This window comes from Grampus griseus (genome assembly GCF_964374135.1).
Source record: "Grampus griseus genome assembly, chromosome: 2".
NCBI classification, from domain to species: Eukaryota; Metazoa; Chordata; class Mammalia; order Artiodactyla; family Delphinidae; genus Grampus; species Grampus griseus.
The window spans coordinates 79,439,875-79,454,088 of record NC_139018.1 but is presented as its reverse complement, the minus strand read 5'-3'; positions in this window follow the sequence as shown (position 1 = coordinate 79,454,088).

Sequence of the window (14,214 nt, the reverse complement as noted above, 5' to 3'; positions counted from 1 at the left end):
TATATCAAATTGCTTGATTTGGGGTTGCAGTAATTACTAAAAGTGATAAAAACTAATTAATTGTAGGGCAAATTAATAAATGCCCAATTACGCTTCTAAATCATGATCTGAATAGATTTAGAGGTCAGGAATGTAGACATTACCTGTGTATTTCTCCAACTGGAAGAGTTAGAAATTAAGAAACAAGTTTTACACCTGGACTCTTTAAAGTGGCAGAGTGAATTGTACTTTTAATTCTCATGCTCATTTAAGCTATTGCACCAGCAGTTACTGGAAATGAGCTTTGTACTAAACAACAAATCTAAACTTAAATAAGGCTGAGTATGCATGAGTATCTATGGCTAAACACAAGAAGGTTGCTGTGGGGCACAGGGCAAGTTTCAGGTCTTGATATTTTCTACTTTGCCAATCAGGCTGTTTCTTATTTCCTTTGCACCTGGACTGTTTGCTGAATAAGAGATGGCAAATAATGAAACTGATAGTAACTTTCCAGTGAGTAAGAACAGTCTCTTCTATCTGAGAGGAAGAATGTCAGGTCTGAAAAAGCCAAATGATCCAAAGCACCCAAGAGGAAAAACACCCGAAGTGACTCCAGCACCTTGGGTCTCCTCCCCAAACAAACCCTGTGCTGCTATCAGGTTTGATAAGCAGGCTTTCCTCACCCATGAGGCTATAACATGATAATGTCATTCAATAACCCTCACACCCTTTCCTGCTATTTGTCCAGCACAGGAAACTGAGGATTTTCTTGTCGTGTGGACACAGCGGAAATATCTAACCCACAAATACTGACCCTCGCATGCAAACAGACCTATATCCTCTTTCCGCCTGACAACTTCCTTCCTGCATGCCAAGAACAATCTACCCTTCATTTTTTTCCGGACTTTATACTGACTACTCTGAAAGCCCTTGGGGAGAAGACCCATGTAAACTTCCACTCAACAGCTGGATTCTCAGAGAAATAGGCTGCCATGGTTGAGATACTAAAGATGCCCTCTAAACATGGTGATATTGTACTGGAAACGGTTACTACATACCACAAATAGTGCTTGTGTTTTGACAATTACCTGAAGAATTTGGCCTGTATGGACAACTGCACTAGATGTTTCAGGCTCAAATCTAAGATATTTAAAATTATATCATAGGCCAGAAAGTTCTTTTTTCTAGTTATCCTGCAGAACTAGACCTGATATCCTTTTATGTTCTTCAAACCTGAGAATTTAAGACATAGACATTTAAACCTAGAGAGGCAGAGGATATTATAGTTGCACATCCAAATTAGCAGCTAAATCCATTTTGCTCACCCAAGCAGATTAGGCTTACTAGAGATATTCAAAATCACTATTCTTTGAGCTAGGTAGTAAGACTGATGAGGTAAGTTATATTGCTGCTTAATCACACCTCACACCTCAGGCAAGGACAGTGTGGCTTTTCAAATTTCTTTCTGAAACACTGAAAGCTTAAGACTGACAGTCAAGGGACTTCCCTGGTGGCGCAGTGGTTAAGAATCCACCTGCCAACGCAGGGGTCACAGGTTCGAGCCCTGGTCTGGGAAGATCCCACATGCCGCGGAGCAACTAAGCCCGTGCGCCACAACTACCGCACCTGTGCTCTAGAGCCCACAAGCCGCAACTACTGAGCCCGAGAGCCACAACTACTGAAGCCTGCACGCCTAGAGCCCGTGCTCTGCAACAAGAGAAGCCACCGCAATGAGAACCTTGCGCACGGCAACGGAGAGTAGCCCCCACTCGCCGCAACTAGAGAAAGCCTGCTCACAGCAATGAAGACCTAACGCAGCCAGAAAGAAAAAGACTGACAGTCAAAAACCTTATTCATGTATATTTACTTATCTGAATAACTTCTTGATATTAAAAAGACAAAAGAGCTCAAGCTCTGAAAACCTAACCCAAACTTGAAAAAAATGTCACTAGCTTTTGCATCCTTTTATGAAATCATTTTCTTAGAGTTAGGTGGTTTATAATGGGAAAAGTTAAAATGCTTATTTAATAATGTTGTCAATAATTTGACTTGGTTTAAAACATTTTACTTCCTGGACAAGCCTAGTGTCAGGATATGCCTATGCAGCTAAACCTCAGAAAAGTGTAGCAGGGAGGAGGAGAAGGCTATACGTTGAAAGCAATGTTGCCAAGCACAAAGTCTGTTATCACCAGCTGCCTTTCTCCTCATATGTCCTCAAGTGCTCTCTAAAACTTCTACATATAAAATAATACCCAACAATGATAGAAAATAATAAACACTTCTATTTCTTTATGGCAGTTGCTGAATTGGTAAATAGTATTCATGGCCAAATGATTACCTTTTACCAATTTATCTAACGAATAAGTTTTTACATTTTTAATCCACACAGTTTAGTTAACAGTTTATTTTAAAATATGATAGTAAAGGACATTAAAAAGTACTTTGAGAGAGTTGTCACCAGCATTCACGTGAAGGAAGGACTAAAACTGTCTTTCAGTCTCCAACCAATAACTCATTTGAGTGTATATTTCATCACCATGATGGCATAGAATAAACATAAAAATAATATTGAAAGGACTCCAAACACTAATTGCTTCTTTTTTGCCAGGAAATGTCTAAGCATTTTTCATGAACTATCTTATTTAAACCTAAAAGGTAGATATTATTTTACACTATTGTGTTAATAGCTGACACTGACCACTTACTACATGCATGTCACAGTTTTTAGAAAACTAATTAAATTAATCCTAACAAGAACCCTAAGATGGAAGTGTTATCCCAACTTTTACAGATGGAAGAACTAAGACACTAAAAGACAAAATATCTTTCCCAAAGTCATAGAACTAGTAAGTGGTGGGGCTGGGGTTAGGAATCAGGGAACTTGAAAATTTAGAGCCTAAGACCTTGAGTAAGTCACTTGAGTTACAGGTTCCTCATCTCTAACTTGGATCTAAAAATAACTGCCCCTCCACATCACAGGGCTATTACATGGACCAAATGAGAAAAGGTGTGTGAATAATTAACATGGACTTTCCCTTACCCTTGACGCACACAATTTCGAATCACTAGGGCTAAACAACAGGCTGTATGTCAATTAAACATAAAAGCCACATTTCTCCTCTGTGGCTTTTTGTTACTTCACTTCCTTTAACAATTTCTGACATTTTCCTAAGCTTGTTCAAAAGAAAGAAACCCATGCCATTTTGAGAGCAAAGAGCAATTTACTTCATAATTGATTGGGTAAAATGTCAAGAAAATGAAGAAACAGAAGGGTATTGGTGTTGGCTGCAGCTATGAAAACACCCAGCACAACTTGGATGAAGGCTCTTGAAAAGTACTGTAGGAGAGAATTTTATGCATCTATAGTTGTTTGCTCAAAGATGCTGCTACATCAGCTCTAATACGCATCCCTGGAAACAAAGAGGCGCTGATTAGCCCATTTTAGTTCAGTGCTTCTGAGGGAGACCTGATCTCAGAGGGAAGGCACAAAGCAGGAGGGACACTCATTGTTTTTATCATGGGATCTCAGTCTTAGGGAGGCCCCTGCTCACACCTGCACACCCACACAAGGCCCCAGTCCCACAAAGGCAGCTCATGGGAATACTGACCTTCCCAGGAGTGAAGGTTGGCATGAATGAATTAACACATTCATTTCTGAGTGATTCCTTGGTTTGGTTTGAATAGATGAGAAGCCAGAGCTGGAAAAGAGAGAGTTTTTAATAATTTTCTATACTATCTGCTTCTGTTCTCCCTTCAATAAGGATGGCTGGATGGTGATAATAGTTAATGTTTATTGACTACCTCCATGTGTAAGGCACTGTGCCGAGCAATCCACATTCTCTCTCTTATTCCTGACCACATCCCTCCTGACCACAGTATATAGACACCATTAAAATACCCATATTAAGCACAAAGAATCTGAGGAACAGAGAGGTTAAGGGTATACAACTATAAATGAGAGAGCTGTGATACAAATTCTTATAGCTAGATTTTAGCCCTTGTACTCTATGCATTAAGGGATAGCTTCTGAAAAAAACAAAATAGAAGAAGAAAAAAACAATGAGTTTATTTCAATCCACAAATCAACAGACAGTTGTGCCTTGCTAGGTAAAAAGTGGTAAACAAGGCAGGCATGTCTTGCCTCTGTCAACATGTAACTTACTATGTACCAGGGAAAACAGATACTGAACAGATAATTTTAAGTGTATTGAATCTTATTAAGTACATATGCTAACAGAGCATTCCTCAAAGAACTTTAACCTAATCCAGGGGATACCTGAGGTAGCAGTGTTTAGATGGAAAGAGGAAGGATGAGCAAGTATTAAGTAGATAAAAGGAAGATGAAGAGTCTTCCAGGGAGAGGTAGTGGTGTGTGTGTGAAGACAGAAGAAGCATTTCAATACCAAACTCCATACATCCCTATTCACACACTATTCATATACAAGGGATGATGTGATTATTCTGAACTATACAAAGATGAGTGAGGTGAGGTCACCTCTTCAGTAACTAAAAATTCAGTGAAAGAGACAAAGCCATACATAAATACATGGAAAACAGTGCTAGGTGGCATAAGAAGATACAAACAAGATGTGAAGGGAAGGCAAAGGAAGACATTAACATTGATGTGGAGGGGAGCTTTTAACTGGTCCTTTAAGGATAGGTATAAAGTTCAAAATGTAGTGAATTCTCTACTCTTAAGTGGGGAATAAATGGGAGAGTAGGAGTTAGCCCAGCAGGTAAAGGCTCTGCAACACTCATCCTGCAAAAATGTGAATGAGATCACAAACTGAGGGAATCAGAAGTAGCTAATGAAAAATGAGGCATGGAGATGATAGTAGAGACAGCAAAAGGAGATGAAGTAGGAGGGCTATGCTGAGTAAATTCCTGAGTAAATGGGGCATTGTTCCCCATTGGTTTTTACCTTCCCCAGAAAATGTGGTGTTGGCAGGGCAGGCTAACTTTAATGGCAGAGAAAAGACCAGTCAGACATCTGTACCCTATGCAGCAATGTGAAAAGAACAAAGAGGTTAAAGAGAGAGTGAGAAAAGATATCTTCATACTTCAGAGAAAAACAGCAAAAAATGTAGTCCAGAGACCTTTTTGTTGTTGGGACCACAAAGCCCCTGAAACGTAATAACTAGTCACTGAGTAAGTGTAAAGAGAATCTGAATGTCCATAAAATATACACATGAACTGCATAGAAGCAGAAAAAAGTAAGATGGAAAATGTGAATGCAGTAAAGAGAAGGAAGAAGCTAGAGAACTGACCTGTGACTAATAAACAATTGTTGACTCCCTAGTACAATATACTGTAATAAATAATAAGCAGAACTATACCTGTACAGTATGCCTGCAATAAATAATAACAAATATCTGTAGAATTATTTATAGTGCCTGAAGCGTGTATTTTGACATATATTATTTCAACTAATCTTGTAAACCACCTTGTGAGATAAGTGCAAATCATGTCAAAATGTAATGCCAGTAGATACTTATCTATTGAGAGATAAATGGCCAAGAAATAAGATTCTAAATTCCTAAATCCTGTCCTACACCAGTCATCTCTCCACAAGTTCCCAAGGAGACAAAGAGCAATTTATTATTATCTTACTATCTGGGGCTTTGACCCCAACACTGACGTGGACCCTAGCCTTCTGGTATGGGCCATATGGAAGACTTCTTTTGCCCTAGCAAAGTAGACTTAAGTAGAGCAATGTCAAAGCAATTCTAAAGGCCTATACTGCTTCTTACCACGCAATCCAAAGCCTGACTATCAGATCTTACCATTCCAATGGAAGAAAAGACCAATCTAGAATGCATGTGCCATTAGGCCATAGTAGAAATTCAAATCAAGAGAGTGGCTGCCCTAGATCTCAGTTTTCCAAGTCACTCTCATTTCATCATCCATGTGACAACCCAAGAGATGGCCTGTTCCCCCTACAGATAACTTATCCAAGCTCGTGGGAGAGGGAAAGGGGACCTAAAAGGGTCATGTTCAAGTGTGAGCCAGTCTTTAACCTGGCACAGCTCTTAGTGCTGTGTCAACAAAATGAACCCAAACAATTCACAGCAGCAATCCTCCAGGGAAAAAGCCCTCAGCTTCCTTCTCCTGCAAAGAATTATTAGTATCCCCGCTTTATAGTTGTCAATGGCTTGACTAAGAACATACAATAATAAAAAATGAAACTAGAAATGGAATTCAGATTTTCTACTTCAAATTCCCTGCTCTCAGTTAAAATGAAAACTTTAATGTTTTATTAAATCAAATCTTCCCAATAAGATTCGTATATTCACAAATAATACCTTTGTTTCCTAAATCCCAACTTCAAAACTCATCTTGGGGAGCAAAAATGCCTGAAGCAAGGCATTTTTATATATTAAGTAAAACATTGATATTATCACTATGCTAATGTCTTCTTTGAAACACTCACATTAGTGCCCAAGGAGGGTCTTGAGACTGAGGACCACAACCCTGATTCATACCACTCTATTGGCTAAATGTGAGGAGCACACAAAGTAGCTGCAGACCTGAGGCCACATGTATCTGGTGACCTTGAAGCAGGACTATTGTGTTCCTCAACATCTTTCCAAACACGGGGGAAAGCCTTAGTAGTTGGAAATTTTGTTCTAAAAATCAAGGTTCTGTATCAAGGGAGTACTACGACCTGCCAACAAGTTGATGGGTATATTTTGGAGCCATTTTTATCTAATATTTTGCCTCAGGAGAGCTTGTTTGGTTTTAATAAAAGTCCTCAATAAAAACGGATGAGCTAGTGCATCAATTCTCTTGCTTCTAATTTAAGAATCTGGTACATAAAAGCACAGAGAGTGTGAAGGAAATGGATCATGACCTTATGACATTTGGCATGATTTCTGAGGCAGGTGTCAGATAGGTTCATAAGCAACTATCTTGCCAAATCTTATCAAACCCTAAAAGACGAAAAGAGAAGAAAAAATACACACTTTATAATTGACATCAAAAAGGAAGTCATTTTATTTTTAGTACATTTGCTTTGGAGGGAGAGCCAACTCATTGGAAAGAGTCCATAATTTAACCAACATCAGATCTCCTCACTGCATCCCCCATTGAAACTTAATAAATGTTAGTTTCCAGATTCACTAACTTTACAGTTTTCTCTAGTTAATGATCAGCAAGCACCTTTTATTACTTTAAATGAAAACAAAATGAAGACCTGAAATCTCGTGATCAGGAATTTGCTGGCAGACAAGCAAAATTGTTTGGTCTATTTTTATGGTTGATATAATTGTATTCAAAACCCGTAAACAATGTACATCCACTTCAATACTTTTCAGCCCGTCTTTGGTCATAAACTTTAATTAAAACAAAACATCCCTTAGGTAAATCAAAGGAAGTGCCATTGAAATAATATAAACACCCAAGGAAACCTTGGGCTGTTTCCATGCTCAAGTCTGATTAGGTGGAAAAGCACCAAGCACTTGTGTCGGTAGACCAACCAATAGAGTGTGTGATTATAAGCACTTTCTCTAGTATTAAAAATCTTTCACATAGTTTCTGGGAAAAGTGGTGCCAAATTTCTCTGTTCCAAGAGAGGGTTTTCCACTTGGAGGCTGTGGTATCTATAAAGGCTATCTTTCATGAGCAGGGTGTCCTCTGTTTAGCTGTCAGAAGGCCTGTCTATCGCAGGACTTAGACTGTCTGTCCCATTTGGCTGATGTCAGAAACTTATGCTAGAGTTATGGCAGAGAAAACATGTTTTCCATTACGCCTGCACCAAAGTGTTGATTAAGGTGGCACATGTCAGACCTGGGAGTAGCCAGCACTCAAAAACCGTATAGACTTTTACAGATGCTGAAATTGTTTCCAGAAAATTCAGCATCTCAGCTTATCTTTTTTTCTTTCTTTCTCTCTCTCTCTCTTTTTTTTTTAAAGAGAGAAAAGAACCCAGGGCATTTTGCCCTTATTTTTAAACTAGCACTTTAATCATGTCTGATTTTTTTTTTTTACCACATTCAGACATTTCCTTTGTGATTGTAGTCAAAGAACCTTTTGATAATTGGCAAGTAGATTCTACAAGAAGCAAAGATTTCAAATTTTACTTGAGATCTGGTGCTCTCTGTAAAGGGTGATCTCTATAAGATGATTCTTAACATTTTTAGAATTCTGAGCCCTTTCAAAATCTGTCGAAACTATGCATTCTTTCTCAGAAAACAACTGTGCAAGATCACAAACCTATGTGGAACACCTAGAATTCCAAGGGCCTCAGGTTAAGGACCATTGTCTAAGTGAAGACAGAAATAATCATACAGCTGGCAGATTGAGTTTTTACTAGTAGATAGGAATAGAATTCCTTCACAAAACATAAATATTAATGAGCCCATATAATTTAAGCAGCTGTTGGCAGTTGGTAGATTCTTCTCATTCTGGAAAGTAGAGAAAAGCAGAGGTTATCCCAAAGGCCAGCAAGCCCTTATGTGTAAGTCTCCTTAGAAGGCCAACTCCTTAGAGAATATATTGGTATCCAATGACCATCAGTCAAAACTACATTGTTTCAGAAACAGAATCAGGGACATAGAGAATAGACTGGTGGTTGCCAAGAGGGAGGTGGCGGGGAGAGGGATGGATTGGGAGTTTGGGATTAGCAGATGCAAACTGGTATTTATAGAATGGATAAGCAACAAGGTCCTACTGTATAGCACAGGGAACTATATTCAATACACTGTGATAAACCACAATGGAAAAGAATATGGATAAGAATGTATATATGTATAACTGAGTCACTTTGCTGTTCAGCAGTAATTAACACAATATTGTAAATCAACTATACTTCAATTAAAAAAAAAGGCTGCTTTGTTTCTCCTTAAGGAAATACAGAGTCTCAGAGTGATAATGGGTAGGCTTGCCAGATTTAGCAAACAAAATGAGGGACACCCAGTTAAATCTGAATTCCAGATAAGTGAGAAATAATTTTTAGTACAAGTATGTCCCAAACATTGCATGGGACACGCTTATACTAAAAATTATTCGTTGTTTATCCGAAATTAAATTTAACTGGGTACCTTGTATTTCAGCTGACAACCTTATAAGTACCCAAAATTTTACAGCCAGGTCACTGGCTGACAGTGGGATCGCAGTTTCTAATATTTTCTAAACAATAAGTAATGAGAATTACCACTAGATTTCACAATATCACTTCAGTGAACTCTTGGGCTATTAGCAGTTAAGGCAAGCCAAAGTGATGAGATTGATATTCAACATTTTGGTTTTTGCCCTTAACTGTCTGACTCTGGTTCATTAACCCATTTGTTCTTCTTTCACTCACCCCTAAATCTGGGTATTTGATGATCTTTGGTCCTCAACCCTGCCTATTCTTTATCCTTTCAACCTTTCTTTGCATTTTCATTTACCCTACCACATCAGTATTTTTACCAATGACTCCCCAATCCACACTGCTATTTATTCTAACTCAAGACTAATTTTTCCATTTGCCAGCTGAGCCTTATGCCAGAAATGGACTCATTAAACCCCATAATGACATCTCAACCTACCACCAAATAGCAAAGCATCATTTGTCCTCTTTTTTCTTTTTTCCTTATTTCACATTCCTAAAATTAGTTAACTAAATCCTGTATATCTATCTGTTAAATATTTTCCCATCCACTACCTCCTTTCATTTCCCCTTTCTTGTACTCTAGCTCAGATCCTCATCATCTCTTTCCTGTATTATTGCATTAGCCTTGAATTCGTTTCCCCACTTTTAGTATTTTGCCACTGTACTGCATCTACATTATGGTCACATTCATCTTCCTTTTCTCTTTAACCATTTATTGAGGGTCTACCATGGATATACAAAAGCAGTAAGACTAATATTTGCCCTCAATAAAAGTACATTCCAGTGGAGGAGGTAAAAATATGCACAAAAGAATATAATTGGCCCTTGGCCAGAGAATAACACAAAATACAGTGGTTACAGAAGTATGTTAGGGGCATGGATGATGGTGGTAGGAAGGTATTCTGATGCTTGGATGAGATAACACCTGAACTGAGTTTTAAATTGGATCAGCGTTGGCCATTAATCAGGGAGACTGGAGTTCCAGGTAGAAAGAATACCATATACAAACACATGGCAGTATAAAAAATGTGACACTTTCAAGAAACTTCAGTAGTCCATTATGGCTGGAATATGTGATTCTAAGACAGGAGGGATGAGGTTATACAGGTAAGATGGGCCACAGAAGCCACATTAATAATTTAGATTCTACCATGAAAGCAGTGGAGAGTCTTTGAAGCTCTTTATGTAGAGTGATGACAAGATCAGATTTGTATTTTGAAAAAGGGTGTGAAAGGTTATGAAAAATGGTTTTTAGGTGGCAAGGCCTGAAGCAGAAAGATGGTGAGATGCTATTGCAGAGATCTCTGTGGGAATGATGCAGGCCTTTCCTAAGTCAGTAGCAATAATGATATAAAGAAAATATTCAAGATATATTTAGGAAGAGTTAGATTACTTGGTGATGGCTTATATGTAGAAAAGAAGGAAAAGCATTTCTTTGATTATATGAAGGCTTGGTGAAACCTGCCCTGATTCCCATTGTCTACAGTAGAGATTTTAAGTACCCAGAAACTAAAGTAATAATTTACTATGAACCATTTCAACATAAAATATTTTGCATTTATCACTTGACACATGCTATTCTTTAAACATTGTCCTGGGAGGCAGAGGCGGGGTGGCAATTTTCCCCCCCCAGAGAATATGGTAAAGTCTGGAGACATTGTTGGTCATCAGAAAAAGGGAGAGAAAGAGAAGAATGCCACTAGGCTGGGGCACAGGACAGGCCCTGACAACAAAGAATTATCTGGTTTCTATTCTTAGTGCCAAAATATCCATAGTGGTAAGGCTCAGCAACTGTGCTATACAGCTTCAAGTGGATCTCTTACCCTGAAATGTAAGGCTCTTCAAAATATTGCCCAACTTCCTTTCCAGACTAAATTCCTATAGCCCTGCAAGTCTTCTATAGACCAAGCAAAAACAACCTATTCCTGATTTCCCAAATATATCTCTCACTTTCCACCTAACCAATCTTCCTTTTAATACTATTCTCTCACCCAGGAACATTTTCTCACCACCTGTTGGGCTGCACCCCACAGGCCTTTAAGTCCTGTGCTTGCCCAGCTTCAAGACCGAAGAAAGAGCCCGGAGTCAGCAACAGAGACATCAATGGTTTAATGGATAGCAGGGGAGCTTACACGTCTGAAGCAAGGTCCTGGAGCAACACCCCACCATGTGTAGCACACGGCAGGCAGGACATGGTGGCAGTCTTTGCTCCCAAGGTGGAGGAGAGATTGCCAGTTATAGGGGGAGTTGACTTCAGGTTGGCTCATTAGTTACCAGAGAAACCAGCAGAGGGTCATGCCCCTCACCACCCCTTTGATAAGCAACCACTAGCTGGGACCTGGGGCAAGTACATAGGAAGGTCAGTCATGCGCATTGGGTATAGGTGAAGCAGGCACTGATCTGGCAGGGGATGGACAGAGAGCAAGAGAACAGTCATCTTGAGTGGCCTGACCATATACCACCCCACCCCAACCCCCAGTTGATTGTCGAAGTGCTACCACTGTCTCCTCCGTGGAGTCTTTTATAATTTGCCCTTCCAGATAAACCTTCTCCCTCCTCTGCATCCATTTTGTGGCATTCATTACATTGTACCTGGTAAATGTGCTATACTAGTGGATTGACTTTGTCTTATCCCCCTCCTTGAAGAAACACCCTATCAGGCCAAGCACAGTTCCTTCAACAAAGTAAGAATTGAATAAATATTTGTTAAAATTAAGCATGATCTTGTAAATCAGTTGTCTAAAATCAATGCCTAGGCTTCCATTGCATTCATGTGGACAATTCAGAGTTGACAGGTTCTCACTTATAAATGCTAAATAATATGTACTGCCAGTAAACTGTAACCAATACTTAGTTCTACAAATATTGTGCTTTCTAATTTGAATATGCTTGTCACCACAGCCCACGAAATATCTGAGTTTTTTCCTTAAGTTCTCATTCCAGTCCAGGTTTTGGATTTGCTTGGTAGAATAGATGCTTAAGATTCCTTATACCTCTTTACGCACAGTTACCTATCTACCAGGTGTTGTGCATTGCCTTCCAACTGCTCATTTTAAGCTATTTAATTCTGCAGTGCATGTTTCATTGTTGATATCCTTAGAAAATTTTTTCTGCCTGGTAAAATAAAACTTGTTCCTTGTCAGCTTAATAGATAACTAAACTACTTAATAGAAACACTGGGAAATATGAATGGTATGGGTGGCCAAGACTTTGCTTCTAGATTTTTACTTTATTGCCTTTTGACTTTTACAAGACTTACTTAAGGACTTACTTAATCCTTATGGAATATTGCTTAGTCCTCTGAGGGCCATGCATTCATGACAGGCATTTCCTTTGCCTGTGCACTAATTCATTTCTACCACCCCGAGACAGTTTTTTTGTTGTTTGTTTTTTCCCCAAACCCAGTAAGGTCTATGAAACTGAAAAGAACCTGTGGATCACCATGTTACTTACCATACACAGTGAGGATAGGCTCGGCAGTTCTGGTTTCTGCTGCCATGTTTGGCCTTAGGATATGTGTAACAGCAACAGAACATGCACAAATCTTCAGCAGGCAAGGTGATGTAGAAACCAAACAACCTTCCAAGCTATAGAGAAATTTAGCTGGTAAAAAATAAATCTAGGCCAAGTATACTGTTTCCAAAGCAGATATTTGCAAATCATCTGGACCAGGATGGCTTTGTGCACCCAGATCAAAAAGTTATGGCCTGGGCTTCCCTGGTGGCGCAGTGGTTGAGAGTCCTCCTGCCAATGCAGCGGACACGGGTTCGTGCCCCGGTCCAGGAGGATCCCACATGCCGCGGAGCGGCTGGGCCTGTGAGCCATGGCCACTGAGCCTGCGCGTCCGGAGCCTGTGCTCCGCAGCGGCAGAGACCACAACAGTGAGAGGCCGGCGTACCGCAAAAAAAAAAAAGTTATGGCCTGACCCCTTCCTCCCAAACAGTTCCATCTTCATGGCAAGAAAGTGTTTGAGTTGTTGGCCATTGTGTGATACAAAGGATGAAGGATGGGCTCTAATTTTATTCTTCTTAGTCTATAATTGGTGTCAATTAATACTCTGGGAGTTGATAGATAGATAGATAGATAATAAATAGTTTAAAGATAGAAAACGAAGCCCTAAGAAGCCAATTCCTCCTGAGAAGATTAAAATTTGTAAGAGAAAAAGAATGTTTTTGATTTTTTAAATTTAGGTATAAGCAACATATAACATGAGTTTCAGGTGTACTACATGATTTGATAATTGTATGTATAGTGAATGATCACCACAATAAGTCATTAACATCCACATTTTTATCATTTTCTTGAAATAGCTATTCTAGTTAGAATAATAAGCTATTTATTTCCATCCTCCTTCCACTGGACTGACATGGGGAAAATGCATTTTTCTTATTTATGCCTGACCAAATGTGAACATATTTCACTACAACATGAGACCCTGAAGACCATGGATCATATCTTATTCATCTTTGTTTGTCTTCATATCACCTGGCCCAGAGCTTTCTATGTTTTAAGTGTACAGTAATTGTTATTGATTTCATATTTGATCAGTCTTGTGGTATGGAGACAGGTGTGGTCTGCAATGGCACTACCACGTGCCTCTATCAGTTCTCTCTGTATATTGATGTTTTTAGACTTCAGTTTTCAGATGAAATTCTCAACTTAAATTTATCATACGGATATAAAATATATTTGTCTATCATGAAATTTGAAAAACATCAAAAAACAATTATTAAGAAAGAAAAATGGAGGAAAATGAAGAAAATTATTAATATTATAATAGTAAGAAACTGAATACATTTAACCGTAAAAAGACCAAAATAGTAATACAGTGGAATTTTGTCAATTATATATTTTATCCAAGTGTTTAAATTGTCCAAATGCCTATTGTGATTCACTGTTTTGATACAATAGTAACAATGAAATGAAATCCAGTAAGCTATAAGTAAAGGGCATTAAACTGCAACTTTCATTCTCAAATGGGTACCTCTAACAGCATCCTTCCCAAAGTATTCAAATAATATTCAAAGTCTACTTCAGGGCAACTCCAGCCAACATAAAGTGAAGCACTTGTCAATTATATGTTAAATATTACAACTTTTATAATGATTCTATATACAGAGTCATGAAACACTTTTTACTTCTTC